This window comes from Capra hircus, chromosome 6 (genome assembly GCF_001704415.2).
Source record: "Capra hircus breed San Clemente chromosome 6, ASM170441v1, whole genome shotgun sequence".
NCBI lineage: Eukaryota > Metazoa > Chordata > Mammalia > Artiodactyla > Bovidae > Capra > Capra hircus.
Genome location: NC_030813.1, coordinates 25,848,802 through 25,869,093, shown reverse-complemented (window position 1 = coordinate 25,869,093; position 20,292 = coordinate 25,848,802). Strand labels below are relative to the sequence as shown.

Below are 20,292 nucleotides of genomic sequence, written 5' to 3'. Positions count from 1 at the left end.
CTTTTACGATTTGGAACCAGTCTGTTGTTCCATGTCCAGTTCTAACTGTTGCTTCTTGACCTGCATACAGATTTCTCAGGAGGCAGGTCAGGTTGTCTGGTATTCCCATCTCTCTCAGAATTTTCCAGTTTGTTGTGATTCACACAGTTTAAGGCTTTAGTATAGTCAATGAAGCAGATGTATTTTTCTTGAATTCTTTTGCTTTTTTGAGGATCCTATGGATGTTGGCAATTTGATCTCTTGTTCCTCCACCTTTTCTAAATCCAGCTTGAATATCTGGCAGTTCTTGGTTCATATACTGTTAAAGCCTAGCTTAGAGAATTTTCAGTATTACTTTGCTAATGTGTGAGATGAGTGTAATTGTGGGGTAGTTTGAACATTCTTTGACATTGCCTTTCTTTGGGATTGGAATGAAAACTGACCTTTTCCAGTCCTGTGGCCACTGCTGAGTTTTCCAAATTTGCTGGCATATTGAGCGCAGCACTTTCACAGCAGCATCTTTTAGGATTTGAAAGAGCTCAACTGGAATTCCATCACCTCCACTAGCTTTGTTTGTAGTGATGCTTCCTAAGGCCTACTTGACTTCACTCTCCATGATGTCTGGCTCTAGGTGAGTGATCACACCATCGTGATTATCGGGTCATTAAGACCTTTTTTGTACAGTTCTTCTGTGTATTCTTGCCACCTCTTCTTAATATTTTCTACTTCTGTTCGGTCCTTGCCATTTGTATCTTTTATTGTGCCCATCTTTGCATGAAATGTTCTCCTGATATCTCTAATTTTCTTGAAGAAATCTCTAGTCTTTCCCATTTCAGATTTAATATGATGACAAACCTAGACACCATATTAGGTTTAAAACTTACACTCTTCTCCATTGAAGCATGAGGCTAATGCAATGTTTCATACAATGGTGTATGCAAGAAAATATAAACTGAAAGTTAAATAACTCAGATTTTCAAGCATTTTAAATTTAGTGTTCTCAAAAAATTTAAAGACCAACGTCACCATATTGTAGGTGAAAATGAAAAGGTGAATCTTATTCTTGTTGTTGTTGTTGTTGCTGTTCAGTCGCTAAGTTGTGTCCGACTTTTGTGACCCCAAGGACTGCAGCACGCCAGGCTTAAGACATCATATTAAAAAGCAGAGACATCCCTTTGCCGATGAAGGTCCACGTTGTCAAAGCTATGGTTTTCCCAGTAGTCATGAACAGATGTGAGTTCATAAACAATGCTGAGTACCAATGAACTGGATGCTTTCAAACTGTTGTCCTGGAGAAGACTCTTGAGAGTCCCTTGGACAGTAAGGAGATCAAACCAGTTAATCTTAAAGGATATCAACCCTGAATATTCATTGGAAAGACATATGACGCTGAAGCTCCAATTTTTTGCCAGATGGTGACTTATTGAAAAGATCCTTATACTGGGAAAGACTGAGGGCAGGAGGAAAAGGGGACAACAGAGGATTTGATCATTGGATAACATCACTGACTCAGTTGACATGAGTTTGAGCAAACTCAGGAAGATAGTGACAGACAGGGAAGCCTGGCATGCTGCAGTCTTTGGGGTAGCAAATGTCAGGCACAACTTAGGACTGAAAAGCAATAGCAAGAAGTTAGATTCAACTTTTGCATTTTCACCCACAATATGGTGACGTTGGTCTTTAAATTTTTAGAGAACACTAAATTTAAAATGCTTGAAAATCTATGGGTTATTTAATTTTCAGATTATATTTTCTTGGATGCGCCATTGTATGTAACATTGCATTGGCCTCATGCTTCAAATGGAGAAGAATGTAAGTTTTAAATTCTCAGCATGCTTATCTTTTCTTATCAACATGAAGCTTCAGTCCTCCATCAATAATGTAGGAACTATTGTTTTTCTAGGCTAATGACGGGTGAATTTTGGTACTCTCTTACTACTAATGACCAATAGGATACTTTTATTTGAATATTGCCTGTGGATAGGAGTGAGCTATTCAGCTGAAGAATTTTAAAGGAGACCTATTTAAGGGTCAGTTTCAGAGTTCTATAAAAATTATTTGGGTCATATTGTTTCAGAACCCATAACCGTAGTCTCATCAACTCTGCACTCAATGTACAGAGATGCACGGATGGACTCATAGAGCTACAAAGAAGCTTCAAGATCAAACACCCCAACGCTGTTTTTCAGATGCTTTGTAACTGACTGATTTTAGTCAGTCTACCAAGCACACTTTAATAATTTCAACCAAACCTACTGTTAGTTTATATCAATCACTACTAGGTGATACTGCATAGCAATATCATATAGTAAGACTCAGGAAAGGGAATACAGCATCCTAGGAAAACCTAGTTCTCTTTAAATGTAAACATTCTTGCACTCTCGTTTACACAGAAAATATTTTACAGTCAAGACCTTTGAACTCACTCGTTACTCTATACAAACACAATCTGCCCCTTGCAAAATAATTCTTTTCCTGCTTACTATCTGGAAGTTTCTTTTTTCTCTTTTATAGGTTCTTATGCACAGTTCCAATTTCTACAATGTCTTTTACCCATTGTTCATGTTGTAGTTATACAGTCTCCCAAAGCCCAACTTGGGAGTGACCTGCTCTCAGAGGGCTTCCCCAGTCTTCCAGTCATAAGTGAGGTCTCTATGCCTTGAATCTATAGTCTTTTGGATTGTCTGAGCAGATGTCACATCCATCCCTGTATTGTAGTTCTTTTTGTATGAGTGTCTTATAATACAGAACCATCAGTGACTTGAAGGCAGTGGTTACTTTTATCCCTTTTTCCAGTATGTTTACCACAGTGTTGTTATTAAATGTTTAGTAAATGTATGCTGAAGAGAAATACTTCTGAAGTATCAAATTGTAAACTATTGATGAAAAATAAACCCATAAAAGCAGCACAAATTGTACTTTGTAAATAAATAACTCTCTGGAGGAATTTAGATCATTTCAAAATTGTGTTAGTGATAAGTAGGTTGCTAATTAAGTTGTACTGTAATTTAACTTATATCAATACTCAAATCGCAAACAAAATTTTACTATAACATAATTTTGTAGTGTTTATTCTTTCATTGGTCTTTCATTTTCTCATTTGATCTTCATACCTGACTTTCAAGGGAGGAGGTATCATCCTCATTTTATAGATGACAACAGTGATGCATGGGCAAAGGCACTTAGGGTCACACGGGCTTCCCTGGTGGCTCAGGTGGTAAAGAATCTGTCTGCAGTACAAGAGAATGGGGTTTAATCCCTGGGTTGAGAAGATCTCCTGGAGAAAGAATGCCAACCCACTCCAGTATTCTTGCCTGGAGAATTCCATGGAGAGAGAAGCCTGGCAGGCTCCAGTCCATGGGTCGCACAGAGTTGGACATGACTGACCAACCCTTGACTTTGACTTCAGGGTCACACAATGACTGCTTAAAGGGTTCTTCACAACTGATTTAAAGCTCTTGTATCTACGTGGTTTCCTACAACCACTCCCTTTTATACTTGATCTGAGACTTCTCATTTTTCATAAAATTTTGGATGTAAGAGTCATATGTACAAGATATCACGCAGAGACACATTACACAAACATACACACATACACACAAACACCAATTTTCAGCTTGGAGCAATTCAAATGCCTTATTTATTTCTTGCAAAAGGCAAGATATAGGTTATAAGTAGATCTATGTTAATTTATTTTTTGGAAAGTAGTCAGTTACCAGTTTTGGAGAAGGAAATGGCAACCCACTCCAGTATTCTTGCCTGGAGGATCATATGGACGGAGGAGCCTGGTGGGCTACAGTCCATGGGGTCGCTAAGAGTTGGACACAACTGAGCGACTTCACTTTCACTTTTCACTTTCATGCATTGGAAAAGGAAATGGCAACCCACTCAAGTATTTTTGCCTGGATAATCCCAGGGACAGAGGAGCCTGGTGGGCTGCTGTCTATGGAGTTGCACAGAGTCAGACACAAGTGAAGCGACTTAGCAGCAGCAGCAGTTACCAGTTTAGAAATAGAATCTCTGGTTTTAAATTCTGTAGAAGGAAACGTCAATAATAAAATGGCTTCCAAAAAAACCCCCCAAAACAAGCAAATCTAATCAAAGAATCAAATGACCTGTTTATGTATAAAACTGGAAAAAGCATTCATGGGGATAGCAAATCATTTACCTTTTGACTCTTTTCCTCCTCCAAAAGCTATTGAGGTCCTTTAATTGACCAGAACCTGGTAGTCCAGAGTCGACGATGAGAAAATGAAAGGAGAGAGGCTAATATTTCTTGGGTTACGCAGCCGGCTTTCGCGTTCCAGGAAATCAACCAGAAATAGAGAGATAGAGAGAGAGATAAAGAAAGAAAGGAAGACAGGGGACCCAAGCTCTGATGGAGCAAAGGTGTTTTAATCAGCATGGTGTGGGCATATATACTGTAGTTATTCTCAGCAAAAATAAAGATTAAAATTCCAGACTTACAAAACATAGGCGATCCATATTAAAGAGAGAGAGTTGTAAACAATCACTTTTACCAAATGGTTCACAAGAAGGAAGAGGGTACTTGTCACCATATTGAAAAACTAATGAAGGAAATGCCTGGATCCCTCAGCCCCAGGAGAGGCTTGCCTCTCCTCTTAATTCTTGAATATTCAGAAATTAATAAGGAACAGAGGATTCCTGATAGATTCAAAACAGCACACAGGAAGCCTCCTGTTAAATGCTTCCTGACAATTCCCCCTATTTTAATATATTTGTAAAATGAAATTTGATTTGTTTCCACTTGTAGGCACTATGATTAAAATGAATCCAGAATAACACAAAATTGAGGTAATCTGAAAGCAAGGCCAACCATGGGACCTTCTTCCCAGGGTCATTGGAGATTTACTAGTTGTAATGTACCCAGAGGTTTTATAGATGTATTAACATTTCTAAGGTCTGTTAGAAGACGCCATTTGCTAGATTTCTTTTTTATAACAAAAATAGGAGATTTCCAAGGAGAACAAGATTCCTCAATATGCTTTAATTCTAGCTGTGTATCTGTAAGTTCCTTAGTCACCTGTAATTTCTCTTTTATTTGTCATAAACCTTTTTTTATATTTTTGTATTCATCAGTTTATTTGCCATATCTTATTTTTATATTAAAAGCATATATCTTACTTTTTTTAGCAACTATGAAGTGTCTTGTATATTACATTTTATAGATTGGTGAATATATTTATTATATCCTATTATAATATATATTTATTATATATATTTATATCTATACATATAAATATATCATACATTATATATTTATTAATAGCTTAAAATCTCTTTAGTTTTTCTGTAAGAGAAAGTTAATGTTCAGTAATTAGTGTTTTAAAATCTTATTTTATTTGGAAATGACTAGTTATTTAATAAACTTTTATTATTTAGTTTAGTATAACTCTAGAAATTTAAGTTATACCAATCCTAAGAGATTATTTTAGGCTATAATAATAGATTAATAAAAATATAATTATTTTTAATAGAGTTTATCTAAAAGTTTTCATTTCATTTATATATTTATATATATATAAAGAGTTACCTTTTTGTTGACAAATTTAGTTTACCTTAAACCTAGGCATAATAAAAGTATTATATAATGTTGATGATTTAATTAGATTAGCAAACAATTATATTTAAATTATATTTATATTTAAATAAACATTATATTTAATATTGAATATTTTTTAGTTCACATGAATTTGAATTTAAATAGAGCTCATTAGCTTCATATTATCTAAAAACAAAGCTGGTATATCGATGGCAGCACTGCCAGATGTTGAGGGTTTCAGGGAAAAGATGGAATTTGTCCCTGGTTTTTGTTGAAAGGGACCTGGGGGGGGGTCCCTGCTTGGAGTTTTCCAGAATAGGTTTTCTTTCAATGTCAAATTTACATTTGCAATCTTTGGCCCAATGCATTCTTCTACATCAGCAGTAGCCAGGGCAGATTTTTGGAGGTTGTTGTGTTTTTTTTTTTTAAATTAGCTTTCTTAGGGAAGTCCCCTTTTAAATGGTTCTTATTTCCACACGTAAAGCATCCTTCATTTCCCTTTCTTAAGGCAGCAACCATTGTTTCAGCTAGCATTTACATTTTTTCAGTTTCTGATCTTAGATTGCAACTGCTGCTGCTGCTAAGTCGCTTCAGTCGTGTCCGACTCTGTGCGACCCCATAGATGGCAGCCCACCGGGCTCCACCGTCCCTGGGATTCTCCAGGCAAGAGTACTGGAGTGGGTTGCCATTGCCTTCTCTGGTAGATTGTAACAAGCATTCAAATAATCAATAAGAGTCCCTGTCTCACGAATTGGAGCTATAGCCTTTTGACTTTCCTGACTTGCATTTTCATAAGCAAGTAATTTCTCTAGTTGCCTTTTATCTTTTTCTCTGATTACAGTATGGGAAATAGCAGTTTCTAATCTAGCTAAAACATCAGCATAAATTTCATTCAGTTCAGTCACTCAGTCGTATCCAACTCTTTGTGACCCCATGAATCGCAGCACCCCAGGCCTCCCTGTCCATCACCAACTCCTGGAGTTCACTCAAACTCACCTCCATCCAGTCGGTAATTTCATTAGGTCCTAGTAAAGGAGAGACTTTTAGATTCACACCTGTTGACACAGGAGGAGCATTTGGAGCAGCCAGGGCAGAGCTTGTAGGAAAATTTTTCCAGAAATCTATCGGAATATTTTTTTCCCTGTCTGGTGGCTCATTCAACATTCTCTTTGACCTGGTGCCAAATTTCTAAATTAAAACTGTCTTTATCAAGGCACCAGGGATTATGTTAAACTATTGTTTGAAGGCAAGCCTCTACTCATTGGCACGAAACCCAAAGTCCCTGAACTTTAAGTAAAGTAGAAAAGTGAGGGGGCTTTCCAGCCGATTGACCCGTGTCTTAGTACTTACTGGCCTCAATAGGCCCTGGGGTCACTCCATCCGAATCCGCCACGAGTACCAAGCTCCTGTTCTGGTCGCCACTTGTTGAGGTCCTTTAATGGACCAGAACCTGGTGGTCCGGAGTCGACGATGAGAAAGTGAAAGAAGGAGAGAGGCTATTATTTCCTGGGTTACACAGCCAGCTTTCGCATTCCAGGAAATCAGCCAGAAATAGAGAGAGAGAGAGAGAGAGAAAGAAAGAAAGATGTGGGGACTCAAGCTCTAATGGAGCAAGGTGTTTTAATCAACATGGTGTGGGCATATATACTGTAGTTATTCTCAGCAAAAATAAAGATTAAAATTCCAGACTTACAAAACATAGGCGATCCATATTAAAGAGAGAGAGAGTTGTAAACAATCACTTTTACCGTAAGGTTCACAAGAAGGAAGAGGGTACTTGTCACCGTATTGAAAGACTAATGAAGGAAATGCCTGGATCCCTCAGCCCCAGGAGAGGCTTGCCTCTCCTCTTAATTCCTGAATATTCAGGAATTAATAAGGAACAGAAGATTTCTGACAGATCCAAAACAGCACACAGGAAGCCTCCTGTTAAATGCTTCCTGAAAAAAGCAAGGTAATTTAATTCATCGTGGAATGCAGTTACACTCAGAGTAGCTAGACTACCAGTATGGCAGATGAGCCCTACATGGACCACAGGGGACTGCTGGAGTGGATTCAGTACCGCCATGATCACAGACCATCGGCCTGCAGCTCTCCTTTGTGCCTAGGGCGCCCGTAATTTCCTGCAGCAGCTTACCCTCCAGCTAGTATGATTTGAGCTACCACGTACCTACTCCCTCCCTCTGAGGCTCTAGATATGTCTCCTTCACAAACCTAATGTCTCAACCTCAAAAATAAATTTCTGCACTTTAGTTATATTTTGAGAGAAATGTGGTCAAGTAGTTGCAGAATATGCTAGTGGCACCCTGCCTAGACCCCATTTACTATGTGATCACTGTGAGTAGGGCAAAAACAGGCATTATTTTCCTCATTTTTATAACTTTGAGAGGACTGAGGTTTCAAGAAGTTGAGTATTTTTCTCTGATTGTATTTATTATGTTTTTCATTTTTTAATACTTTATGCTTTGATATCTTGAGACCTTGCAGACCCAAGGAGAGACTGCCTCTCTCGGGATTACTTAATTTCTAGAGACAGCAAACAGCTTGCTTAGGTATCTCTTTGATATGCAAGCCAGCCAATCTCAGATTCATATCCCCCAACCACCTCCTTTTATTGTTGCCAACTGTTTGGGATGTTATCCTCCTGCCCTAAATCACTCCAAGGCCAGTTACCAGATAACTGGGGACCATCCCTATGGCTCAGAATCCACTGAAGCTCACTTAGGGATCAGTTCAGTTCAGTCGCTCAGTCGTGTCCGACTCTTTGCGACCCCATGAATGGCAGCACGCCAGGCCTCCCTGTCCATCACCAACTCCTGGAGTTCTCTCAGACTCATGTCCATCGAGTCAGTGATGTCATCCAGCCATCTCATCCTCTGTCGTCCCCTTCTCCTCCTGCCCCCAATCCCTCCCAGCATCAGAGTCTTTTCCAGGGAGTCAACTCTTCGCATGAGGTGGCCAAAGTACTGGAGTTTCAGCTTTAGCATCCTTCCTTCCAAAGAAATCCCGGGGCTAATCTCCTTCAGAATGGATTGGTTGGATCTCCTTGCAGTCCAAGGGACTCTCAAGAGTCTTCTCCAACACCACAGTTCAAAAGCATCAATTCTTCAGTGCTCAGCCTTCTTCACAGTCCAACTCTCACATCCATACATGACCACTGGAAAAACCATAGCCGTGACTAGACGGACCTTAGTCGGCATAGTGATGTCTCTGCTTTTGAATATGCTATCTAGGTTGGTCATAACTTTTCTTCCAAGGAGTAAGCTTCTTTTAATTTCATGGCTGCGATCACCATCTGCAGTGATTTTGGCTTGCTTACTCCTTTTCCTGAAATCCACAATAAAGGCTCTGGCCCATGCTTTTTCCTATCTCTTTCTGTCTTCTTGACTGACCCTGCATAGCATGGCATGCTCCCTCCTTTGGGGGGAACTGTGACTAATAACTTCTTTTAAGGCAGTTGTCTGTATGTCTGTCATTGTCCATATCTGACTAAGTCAAATCCTGGGTATATTTGAAGACACTAATGCATATCTAGAAATTTGCAGAGCTGAACCTAGAACCCAGGTCTTTATATTCCTAGCAAGGTTTTGTTTCTACAACATTAGGTTCTTCATAAGTGTCATGTAAAATTGCATTTAAGGCTTTTTAAAAAAGTTAGGGTATGGTTACAGGCATTATTTTAGGAAAAAGATGTGTTCTCTTTATAAAAGATGACTAACACTCTTTATCAAATCCTTGACCTCAAATATTTTGTTGCCTAACAGGACAAGTTTCACTAAAATATTTGAGTATTATGTAATTGTTAGGCAAGATTTTGTGACTTAGAAACTTGCCAGCATGGAATTGAATGATAGGAAAAGCCCATCACAGATTTTTTTCCATCCAGAACAAGAATCTTCTTAAGGGTGATTTTCCTCAGTGTGCTTGTTGGATGTAGTGAGTGAGGAAGAAAATGTGGCAAATATAGGAGAAGTGTTAGAAAATATGAGTAGATTCCTTCAGTGAGGCCAAGGACTAGCATTGAGAGGAAATATCAGTGTCGATTGTGCTTATTTATTCCAAGTGCCAGCCTAATCACTTTTGAAACAGTTTAACTTTTAAATTGTGTTTTTATTCAAACTGGAAATTCAGACATCTAGAGTCCCTGGAAAAAGAAACTTTCAGAATGGGAGGCTGGTCGATGGTAAAGTTTTCTCTAGTATTTTGCATTGAGATACTAATACAGTCTTATTGACATGTAATCAACTCATGCAAAACCACACCAATGAAAAAATAAAAGAGCTCCCAGATATCTTAAAAGGGCAAAAAATCCTTCAGTTATCTTTTGCAACATTCATCTTTTGTATAGTTATAGGTGCCTTCCTCCTCATCTTTTGTTAGGGCCATTAAGCTACTTTTATTGTTGTCATTGTTGTTTCTGCTACAACTAAACATTAATTTTAGTGTTTTAATGACTAATATGTGTCAGCACTTGTTTGCCAAGTGCTTTACCTGCATTTTCTCATTTAGTTTCACTACACTGGGTAATAAAGGATGTTTTGTTCACCGTATTTTTTCAGATGATGGGACTAGCAATTAAGGACTTTAAATTACTTGGTAAGGTCACTAATGTCTAGTAAGTGATCTGAAAGCAAAGCTCATGTGTTTAAGTTCTGCACCATAGTTTCCTCAAGCATCCTAGCAAAAGCCAGAAAACAAAATAATCTCAACTATGCCCCTGGCCACATGTGGCTATTTAAATTGAAATTAATTGAAATTAAATATAATTAAACAGTTTTCCGGTTGCAGTAGCATACTTCACATGTTCAGTGGCTACATATGGCTTGTGGCTAATGAGTTGGGCAATAATCCAAAGAAAAATTTCATCATTGAAGAAAATTTTCCTGGACACAGCTAATCTGGAATCATACTGGGTGTGGGTGTGAGGGCTGGTGAGAGTGGGAATGGGAGATGTTGTCTGCAGAAGAGAGACTTAAATAACACATTATAACTGTCTGCTTTGTTCTTAAATGGCTAATTAGAGTGACAGATAAGGTGAGAATTTATCGTCAATACAGTGAGATTTTCTTCTGGTCTTACCCTTTGCTGGGGAGTGGCCGGGAGATGTAAGATGGCTTCTCAATTATGAAATGTTTGGGTGCCAATGAGTACACTGAACTGTGACTATTCTATATCATTGATAACGTCAGGATATTAATCTATTTTTGTTCCTATGGGACAGGTAAGAGATACCTATGGGGAAGCTAAAGGTATGCTCTTTGATTTTAACACATTATCTTTTATTTTCTTTCATAGAGGAATATTTTTCCTCTATCCAGATTTCTGGAGAAGACAATGTGATGTCAAAGACCTACCTCCTATGACATCACATCTTATGGTTTCCCAGAGATAATCAGCCTTGGATCAAAGGAAGGCTGTGCATTTGACGGATCATGCATACTCCATAGCTCAGAGGGTGTGACTACAGAGCCATGACCTAATTTCAGAGACAGACTGATTAGCATCTCAGTGACCCCAAAGCGCACTGCTTCAGAATTAGTCTAAAATATATTTTCTAGGTAGCTATATGAGAGACCTAATATAGAATAGAGCATATGGTACATCCCTGTAAGATCTTAGGCAATTAATTAAAATTAAGTTTTTCAGTCTTTAAAATGAGGATGTTAGTACTGAATTTGTAAAATGACATTAAGATTATATGGGATAAATTATGTAGATAGCATAGTGCAAGGCACATAAGTTCAGTTTACAGAGTCTAAATTTATGCATTACAAGTTTTAATATTAACAGTTTATTTAGAATAGAGAAAATTATAATTTATCTTGTGAAGAATGCAGAGTTCCAAAGAATAGCAAGGAGAGAAAATAAAGTCTTCCTCAGTGACCAATGTAAAGAAATAGAGGAAAACCATAACATGGGAAAGACCAGAGATCTCTTCAAGAAAATCAGAGATACCAAGGAAACATTTCATCCAAAGATAGGCACAATAAAGGACAGAAACGGTATGGACCTAACAGAAGCAGAAGATATTAAGAAGAGGTGGCAAGAATACACAGAAGAACTATACAAAAAAGATCTTCATGACCCAGATAATCATGATGGTGTGATTACTCACCTAGAGCCAGACATCCTGGAATGTGAAGTCAAGTGTGCCTTAGGAACCATCACTATGAACAAAGCTAGTGGAGGTGATGGAATTATAGTTGAACGATTTCAAATCATAAAAGATGCTGCTGTGAAAGTGCTTCACTCAGTATGCCAGCAAATTTGGAAAACTCAGCAGTGGCGACAGGACTGAAAAAGGTCAGTTTTCATTTGCATCCGAAAGAAAGGCAATGCCAAAGAATGCTCAAACTACCGCACAATTGCACTCATCTCACACCCTAGTAAAGTAATGCTCAAAATTCTCCAAGCCAGGCTTCAACAGTAGGTGAACCATGAACTTTCAGATATTTAAGCTGGATTTAGAAAAGACAGAGCAACCAGGGATCAAAATGCCAACATCAGTTGGATCATCGAAAGAGCAAGAGAGCTCCAGAAAAGCATCTACTTCTGCTTTATTGACTATGTGAAAGCCTTTGACTGTGTGGATCACTACAAACTGTGGAAAATTCTTCAAGAGATGGGAATAGCAGATCACCTGACCTGCCTCCTGAGAAATCTGTATGCAGGTCAAGAAGCAACAGTTAGAACTGGACATGGAACAAAGACTGGTTCCAAATCAGGAAAGAAGTACATCAGGCTGTATATTGTCACCCTGCTTATTTAACTTATATGCAGAGTATATCATGAGAAATGCTGGACTGGATGAAGCACAAGCTGGAATCAAGATTGCCAGGAAAAAATATCAATAACCTCAGATATGCATATGACACCACCCTTATGGCAGAAAGTGAAGAAGAACTAAAGAGCCTCTTGAAAGTGAAAGAGGAGAGCAAAAAAGTTGGCTTAAAGCTCAACATTTGGAAAACTAAGATCATGGCATCTGGTCCCATCACTTCATGGCAAATAGATGAGGAAACAATGGAAACAGTGACAGACTTAGTTTAGGGGGGCTCCAAAACCACTGCAGATGGTGATTGCAGCTATGAAATTAAAAGATGCTTGCTCCTTGTAAGAAAACTTATGACCAACCTAGACAGGTTATTAAAAAGCAGAGACATTACTTTGCCAACAGAGGTCCATCTAGTCAAAGCTATGGTTTTTCCAGTAGTCATGTATGGATGTGAGAGTTGGGCTATAAAGAAAGATGAGCGCCGAAGAATTGATGCTTTTGAACCATGGTATTGGAGAAGACTATTGAGAGTCCCTTGGACTGCAAGGAGATCCAGCCAATCCATCCTAAAAGAAATCAGTCCTGAATATTCATTGGAAGAACTGATGCTGAAGTTGAAACTCCAACATTTTGGCCATCTGATGTGAAGAGCTGACTCATTTGAAAAACTCTGATGCTGGGAAAGATTGAGGGAAAGTAAATGAGGGGTTTAGAAGGAAAAGAGGTATAAATAAAAATAAACTCTTCTACAGTGTATGCAGTGCTTTATGGTTTAGAATTTGGTATACATAATTTCATTTTATTCTTACCCCAACCTCCAAACTAATTGTTCATATCATCTCTTTATTAAGAAGGACTCTGAATTTCACAAAGACTAATTTTAGCTCAAATGAAATGTCTGATTTAAAATTCCATGATTTGGCTCTTGTGTCATGCTTAGTCATGTCTGACTCTTTTGCAGCTCCATGGACTGCCCCGCCAGGCTCCTCTGTCCATGGGATTGTTGCCATATCCTCCTCCAGGGGATCTTCCCAACCCAGGGATTGAACCCAGGTCTCTTGCATTGCAGGCGATTTTTTACTGTCTGAGCCACCATGGAAGTTCCCTCAGAAATTCTAGGGAAATATGTCCTTTTTTGTTGATTTATCCACATTGACAGACAACCTCGAATTAAATAGCTGACTGTATGATGGATCGTGTGAGGCCTCCAAACGTGGACAGAAGAAAAATCAAAGTCCTATTCTCTGGAAACCATACACATACTACTTACACTGAACAAAAGGCAATAGAAATGATCCAGTGAGCATTCTTCTCTGTTCTCCAAGATTATTTACAGTCTACCTCAAACATTGGCTCCTCTACCAAGCTTCCTGAGCCCTCCACTCCAAATGCCATCTCCTTCTCTGCTTCCAAAGCACTAGTTTATACCCATGATACAGCACTTCCCAGACAGGCTGATACATACAAGACTTGATTGTCTGCCTGTCTTCCCTCCCATAGATTATAAGCTTGTTTTATCACTGTAGCTAATGTTTGTTTTTGGGTTGTCCTACCGGTCAGCCTCCCTGATAAGTGCTTTAAAAGGATTACCTCATTTGTTCACCCCTCTTTTTGTAGATTAAAAACAGACAAAGATAGTTAATACTTCTGAGTTCACATAGATAGTAAGGATAGCATCTTCCCAAATCTATATCCGGGTTATAACCACTGCCCCATACTGCCTCCTGGCACAGGTAGAGGCCAACTCTTGTCCATCATTGTCACTCTGCTGAACCCACCTGAGTGCCTGGAATGAGGAGGTGTTCAGTCGATGCTGATTGGTATTGAGTGGAGGAGAAATGCCAGGGATGCTGGGACCTCCCTGGTGGTTCAGTGGTTAAGGATACAACTTGCAATGCAGGGGACATGGGTTCAATCTCTGGTCTAAGATCCCACATGCTCCAGAGCAACTACAAAGCCCAGGCACCACAACGAAAAGAGTGCATGCTGCAACAGAAGATCTCGCATGACACAGTGAAGATCCCCAGTGCCACAACTAAGACCCGATGCAGCCTAATTAATTAATTAATATTTTTAAAAATGAAAGAGATACTGGGGAAGGTGAGCATCTTTGCTGACTGATTGGTGTCTGACTGCTGTGCTGTGAAGAGGAGGAGAGTGCTGGAACAAGCGCCAGTCTCTCTACAGATATATTTTGACAGATAGCAGCTCTACAAGGTGAAATAGAGATTGATATGAAAGAAAGATTAATAATGATGGAATTGAATAGAAATCATCTTAATTCAATAGTGATGTTCAAGACTAAAAATAACTACGCAAATTTAATCTCTAAAAATAACCATCATTCAACTGCCCTTGATAGAGATTCAAACCTAGTTTTCCTATACAGAAGAGGAAGAGGAGAAAGAAAAAGGGAAAAAGAAGAAGAAAAGTTTTTCTCTACAGTTTTGATTTCTGAATTTCTTGACTCAAATCTAATCCAGAGAGTAGTCTCCACCCATAAAACAGACAACAAAAAAGAGTGCATGTGCTAAGATCCGAATGAATTATACAAACAAAAGTCCTCTTTAGTCATATGGATATAGAAACAAGGATGAAGTACAAATGGTGACTTTCCTGGTGGTCCAGTAGTTAAGAACCCTCCTGCCAATGCATGGAACATGGGTTCAATTCCTGGTACTGGAAGATTCCACATGGTGGGGGCAACTAAGTTTGTGCACCACAAGTACTGAAGCCCACACACTGTAGAGCCCATGCTCTGAAATAAGAGAAGCCAAAACAATGAGAAGCTTGAGCACTGCAGCCAGAGAGCAGTTCCTACTTGCCACAATGAAAGAAATTGCAAAAGAAATATAATTGTGGATGAAACACAATAAAGCCACTAAAAGCTATGCTTTAAAAAAATAGGAAATTGTCAAAATGTAATTTTAGACTTTTAAGATGCAAAACACTATATATATATATGTATGTGTGTGTATGTGTGTGTGTGTGTGTGTGTGGGCTTCCCTGATGATTCAGACAGTAAAGAATTCACCTTCAGTGCAGGAGACCTGGGTTTGATCACTGGGTCATGAAGATCCCCTGGAGAAGGGAATGGCAACCTACGCCAGTATTCTTGCCTGGAGAAGTTCATGGACAGAGGAGCCTGGAGGGCTACAGTGTATGGCATCACAAGGAATTGGACATGACTGAGTGACTAATACTTTCACACACACATACATACACATACATATATATGTGTGTATATATATATATGGAGAGAGAGAGAAACAGTCAACTATAGGACTCCCCAGGTGGCACAGAGGTAGAATCTGCCTGCCAATGCAGGAGATGTACGAGACTCGGGTTCAATCCCAGGGTCGGGTAGGTCCCCTGGAGAAGAGCATGGCAACCCACTCCAGTGTTCTTGCCTGGAGAATTTCATGAACAGAGGAGACTGGCAGGCTACAATCCATGGAGTAGCAAAGAGTCAGACAGGACTGAAGCAATGTAGTACACAGTCAACTATATACATACAATAGTCAACTTTGAAAAAATAAAATTTACATATGTGTAGAAAAAGTTCCAAACCATTTATAGTGATTAATAAGTGATGAGATTATAAGGATGTTATTTTTTCCTTTAGGCTTCCTATATTTTATAAATATTCTAAATTGAACATATATCACTTATAATAAGAAAAAGTATTACTTTAATAAAGAAAAATAATAAGCATCTTGTTTAAACGTCATTTACATACACAAAAGATAGTGGTTTAGAAAGAGAAAGAACAATCCCAAGGGACACATTTCATTTTTAATCTCCTTAAGTTGGAGGGCAGACCATAGCTGAGATTCAGGTCTAAGACTTAGTAACAGAGGTACTGGAGCTCCAGAGAAGGGTGAATTCTCAAGCTTAGCAAGGCTGCTCTGCATAGTCAGGAACCTTGATGGGAACACTTAATGGCCAAGAAGAGAAGGATGAAACATTAAAAAAAAAAAAGTCAAAAAAGAGACAGTCAAATATGATAGAAAAAAATCAGGAGAGTGTTGAGGCAAGAACTCAAAGGAAGAGTTTCAAGGAGTGATCAGTCGTACTGAACTGTCAGGATGACTGCTGAAAATGTTCCTTGGCTTTATTAAAATGGACAGCAGTAATAAGATTAAATAATGGCTCTTTGAGGGGAATATTAGGGATATAAAACACAAAGTCATGTCTGAAGGACTGAGAGGAAGGTGAGGAAAAGGAGACAATGAATGTAAGGGTCTTTTTCTTAAATTGTGTCTTTTCTTAGACAATATGATCCTGGTATATTGCTGGCTATAAAGTAACTGCTTGACACCACTATAGAAACTCCCCAAAGCTGCAAAGTCCAAATTACAAAGTCAAGTTATACATGGGCATCCTTTTATAAATCAAATTCAAGTTATTCAAATTGAAAAGTCAATCCACTATTTAGTCAGATTGAGAAGTTCCAATTCACTACAATTGTTCTTTCTCATGGCCGGTCAACAGAAGCCCAGATTAGTAGTGCTTGGCTTAGAATTCTTCACCCTCGCTTCAGACAGCCACATGCACATCCATCTTGATTCCCCGTGGCAGCTGGAAAGAGATTCGGGGCAATGAAAGCTTGTTTCTGCCTTCCTTTTCAGTGGTAGAGTGTGTTAAAAAGCTGGTAAACCACATTGAGAGAAGACATCGATAACATCACGCTTCACAAGTGGAGACAGGCGATGAGGAAGGAGAACAGGATGAGCGCAGATGCAGACACATGACTAGCAACAGGCCTAAAGGGGGTCCCCTCTGATAACATCCACTCTAAACCATGTAATCAATACTTCTGTATCAGGCACCATTCCAGATACTTGGAGTAGAGAAAAATAGCAAGAGATTCAAAGCCTCTGTTCTTCTAGGAACTGTAGGGATACAGACATTAAACATTAACAAATTAGGGAAATGCATCAGAGACAGAGCTGGCAGAGCTTTTAGTAGATTGGGTATAAAGAGGGAAAGGTTTTTGCCTGAAGCAACTGGGTGACTTTTCAGGATGTTGTAAGCTTTCTTACTAGAGGAATGGGGATGGAGGAAAATGGGCAGGGATGGGGGGTGGTGATGGTCAGATGTTTGGTACGAGTATTGCAAGAGGGACAGTTATCTCAGGAAACTGGACAACAGGTTGTTTAGGGAAAACTGGATTGCCACGCAAAGCTGACACCTCATTTGTCTTGGTGATCATACTTCACAGTGGAACCAATCTGCCCTGTGATTTTCCCTGTTGATCTTCCCTGTTCACCCTCAGCTGCTCAGGTTTGTCAGCATGGCTATGATCATAGCTAACAAATTCTTTTCCAACCTACAACTCTGGTCAGTTTTCCCTGGTCTAGGAGTGAACACATGACTCAAACTAAGTAAAAAGAACCTTTCTTTCATTTTTGGACTTAAGAGAGAAATCTGAACTCTCTCATTGCAGTTGTTAGATTTCATAATCGTGTGTGGCTTTTTTGTGGCATAGTCCCCAAAAGCAAGGCTGTGCTGAGAAAATGAAATAATATCCTGGGAGACACTGTAATAATAATGGATAACACATAAAGGCAGAGCTATGTGCCCACCACAGTTCCAAGCATTTGCCGCATGTTGGCTCTCTTAATGTTTAAAGCAAACCTATGAAGTAGGAACTCTATGATCATTTTCATTTTATTTATGGGGAAACTGAAGGACAGAGAAGTTGTATTTCTTACTGACATAAGACATGCAAGACATGGAACTAAGATTGGAATGTAAGTCTGTTAGTGTTAGTATCCATGCTTTTAACCACTGCACTGTACTGCCTCATTTAACAGAGAGGGAAAATCCTACTGAAGTTGAATTGCTCCGAGTTTCTGCTCCCAGTTGCAGTCCTACCCTTGACCTTGTTTGGCTATTTGCTTAGGGCTCAGAATATACACCCAATAAAGGTCTAGATTTAGGCAACAGGGTAGGAAATAAATGACTATTGTTTCGGTCTTTAGCAAGATCCTATGGGAGAGACAAGCCCAAGCTGGACCTTCTGATCCTCCATGCCAGACTTCATTTCAAGTCAGTCGGCCCAAGCATTGCTGAATAGGAATAAAGTATACATTCTAAGAGCAGATGCATGGGTGCAGGAAGCTTAGAGATCAGGGTATTATTTAAAAAGAGAGAAATGAACAAGGGTAAGTCCCTTCAATCCTGTTCAGACACCTCCACTCACATACCTTCTTGCCTATATGAGTGATAGCTCCCCAAATAAAGCATAGGCACTTGGAATGCCTCCTAAGAGCATCCTCCTGAGCTTGTAAGCCAGTCCTCTCTGCCAAGCCCAGTTTCTCACCCAAGTCTTGAGATTCAAGCTTCAATAATTACTAGGGAGAACAAGAGAGAAGCAGTATTAGGGCAAGACCCTGAGACAATGAAATAGCAGTTATGAAACCCTTACAAAAGAAAACAAAAAGTTATGAACATGTGATTAGGGGGTTAAGAGAGTTCTTTTGCTAGAAACGCTCCAAGCCTAGAGACATGCAATTATTGAATCTAGTTTCAAACTATTCTCTCACACCTCATTTCAGTTCGGTTCAGTTCAGTCGCTCAGTCGTGTCCGACTCTTTGTGACCCCATGAATTGCAGCATGCCAGGCCTCCCTGTCCATCACCATCTCCTGGAGTTCACTCAGACTCGTGTCCATCGAGTCCGTGATGCCATCCAGCCATCTCATCCTGGTCGTCCCTTTCTCCTACTGCCCCCAATCCCTCCCAGCATCAGAGTCTTTTCCAATGAGTCAACTCTTCGCATCAGGTGGCCAAAGTACTGGAGTTTCAGCTTTAGCATCATTCCCTCCAAAGAAATCCCAGGGCTGATCTCCTTCAGAATGGAGTGGTTGGATCTCCTTGCAGTCCAAGGGACTCTCAAGAGTCTTCTCCAACACCACAGTTCAAAAGCATCAATTCTTTGGTGCTCAACCTTCTTCACAGTCCAACTCTCACATCCATACATGACCACAGGAAAAACCATAGCCTTGACTAGATGGACCTTAGTCAGCAAAGTAATGTCTCTGCTTTTGAATATACTATCTAGGTTGGTCATAACTTTTCTTCCAAGGAGTAAGCGTCTTTTAATTTCATGGCTGCAGTCACCATATGCAGTGATTTTGGAGCCCCCCAAAATAACGTCTGACACTGTTTCCACTGTTTCCCCATCTATTTCCCATGAAGTGATGGGACCAGATGCCATGATCTTCGTTTTCTGAATATTGAGCTTTAAGACAACTTTTTCACTGTTCTCTTTCCCTTTCATCAAGAGGCTTTTTAGCTCCTCTTCACTTTCTGCCATAAGGGTGGTGTTATCTGCATATCTGAGGTTGTTGATATTTCTCCCGGCAATCTTGATTCCAGCTTGTGTTTCTCCCAGTCCAGCGTTTCTCATGATGTACTCTGCGTAGAAGTTAAATAAGCAGGGTGACAATATACAGCCTTGACGGACTCCTTTTCCTATTTAGAATCAGTCTGTTCCATGTCCAATTCTAACTGTTGCTTCCTGACCTGCATGCAGATTTCTCAAGAGGCAGGTCAGGTGCTCTGGTGTTCCCATCTCTTGAAGAATTTTCCACAGTTTATTGTGGTCCACATAGTCAAAGGCTTTGGCATAGTCAATAAAGCAGAAATAGATGTTTTTCTGGAACTCTCTTGCTTTTTCCATGATCCAGTGAATGCTGGCAATTTGACATCTGTTTCCTCTATCTTTTCTAAAGCCAGCTTGAACATCAGGAAGTTCACGAATCACGTATTGCTGAAGCCTGGCTTGGAGAATTTTGAGCATTACTTTCTAGCATGTGAGATGAGTGCAATTGTGCAGGAGTTTAAACATTCTTTGGCATTGCCTTTCTTTGGGATGGGAAAGAAAACTGACCTCTTCCAGTCCTGTGGCCACTGCTGAGTTTTCCAAATTTGCTGGCATATTGAGTGCAGCACTTTCACAGCACCAT

At 39.5% G+C, this 20,292-nt stretch overlaps 1 protein-coding gene across 1 annotated transcript in view; it reads right to left on the bottom strand.

Annotated features, from left to right (window-relative positions):
• LOC102177153 (alcohol dehydrogenase 6) overlaps positions 1-6,995 on the bottom strand; it is a 28,352-nt gene extending 21,357 nt beyond the window's left edge. Inside the window, exon 1 of the mRNA XM_018049292.1 lies at positions 6,893-6,995. The gene's annotated coding sequence lies outside the window, so the exon portion shown is untranslated. The remainder of the gene's footprint in view (positions 1-6,892) is intronic.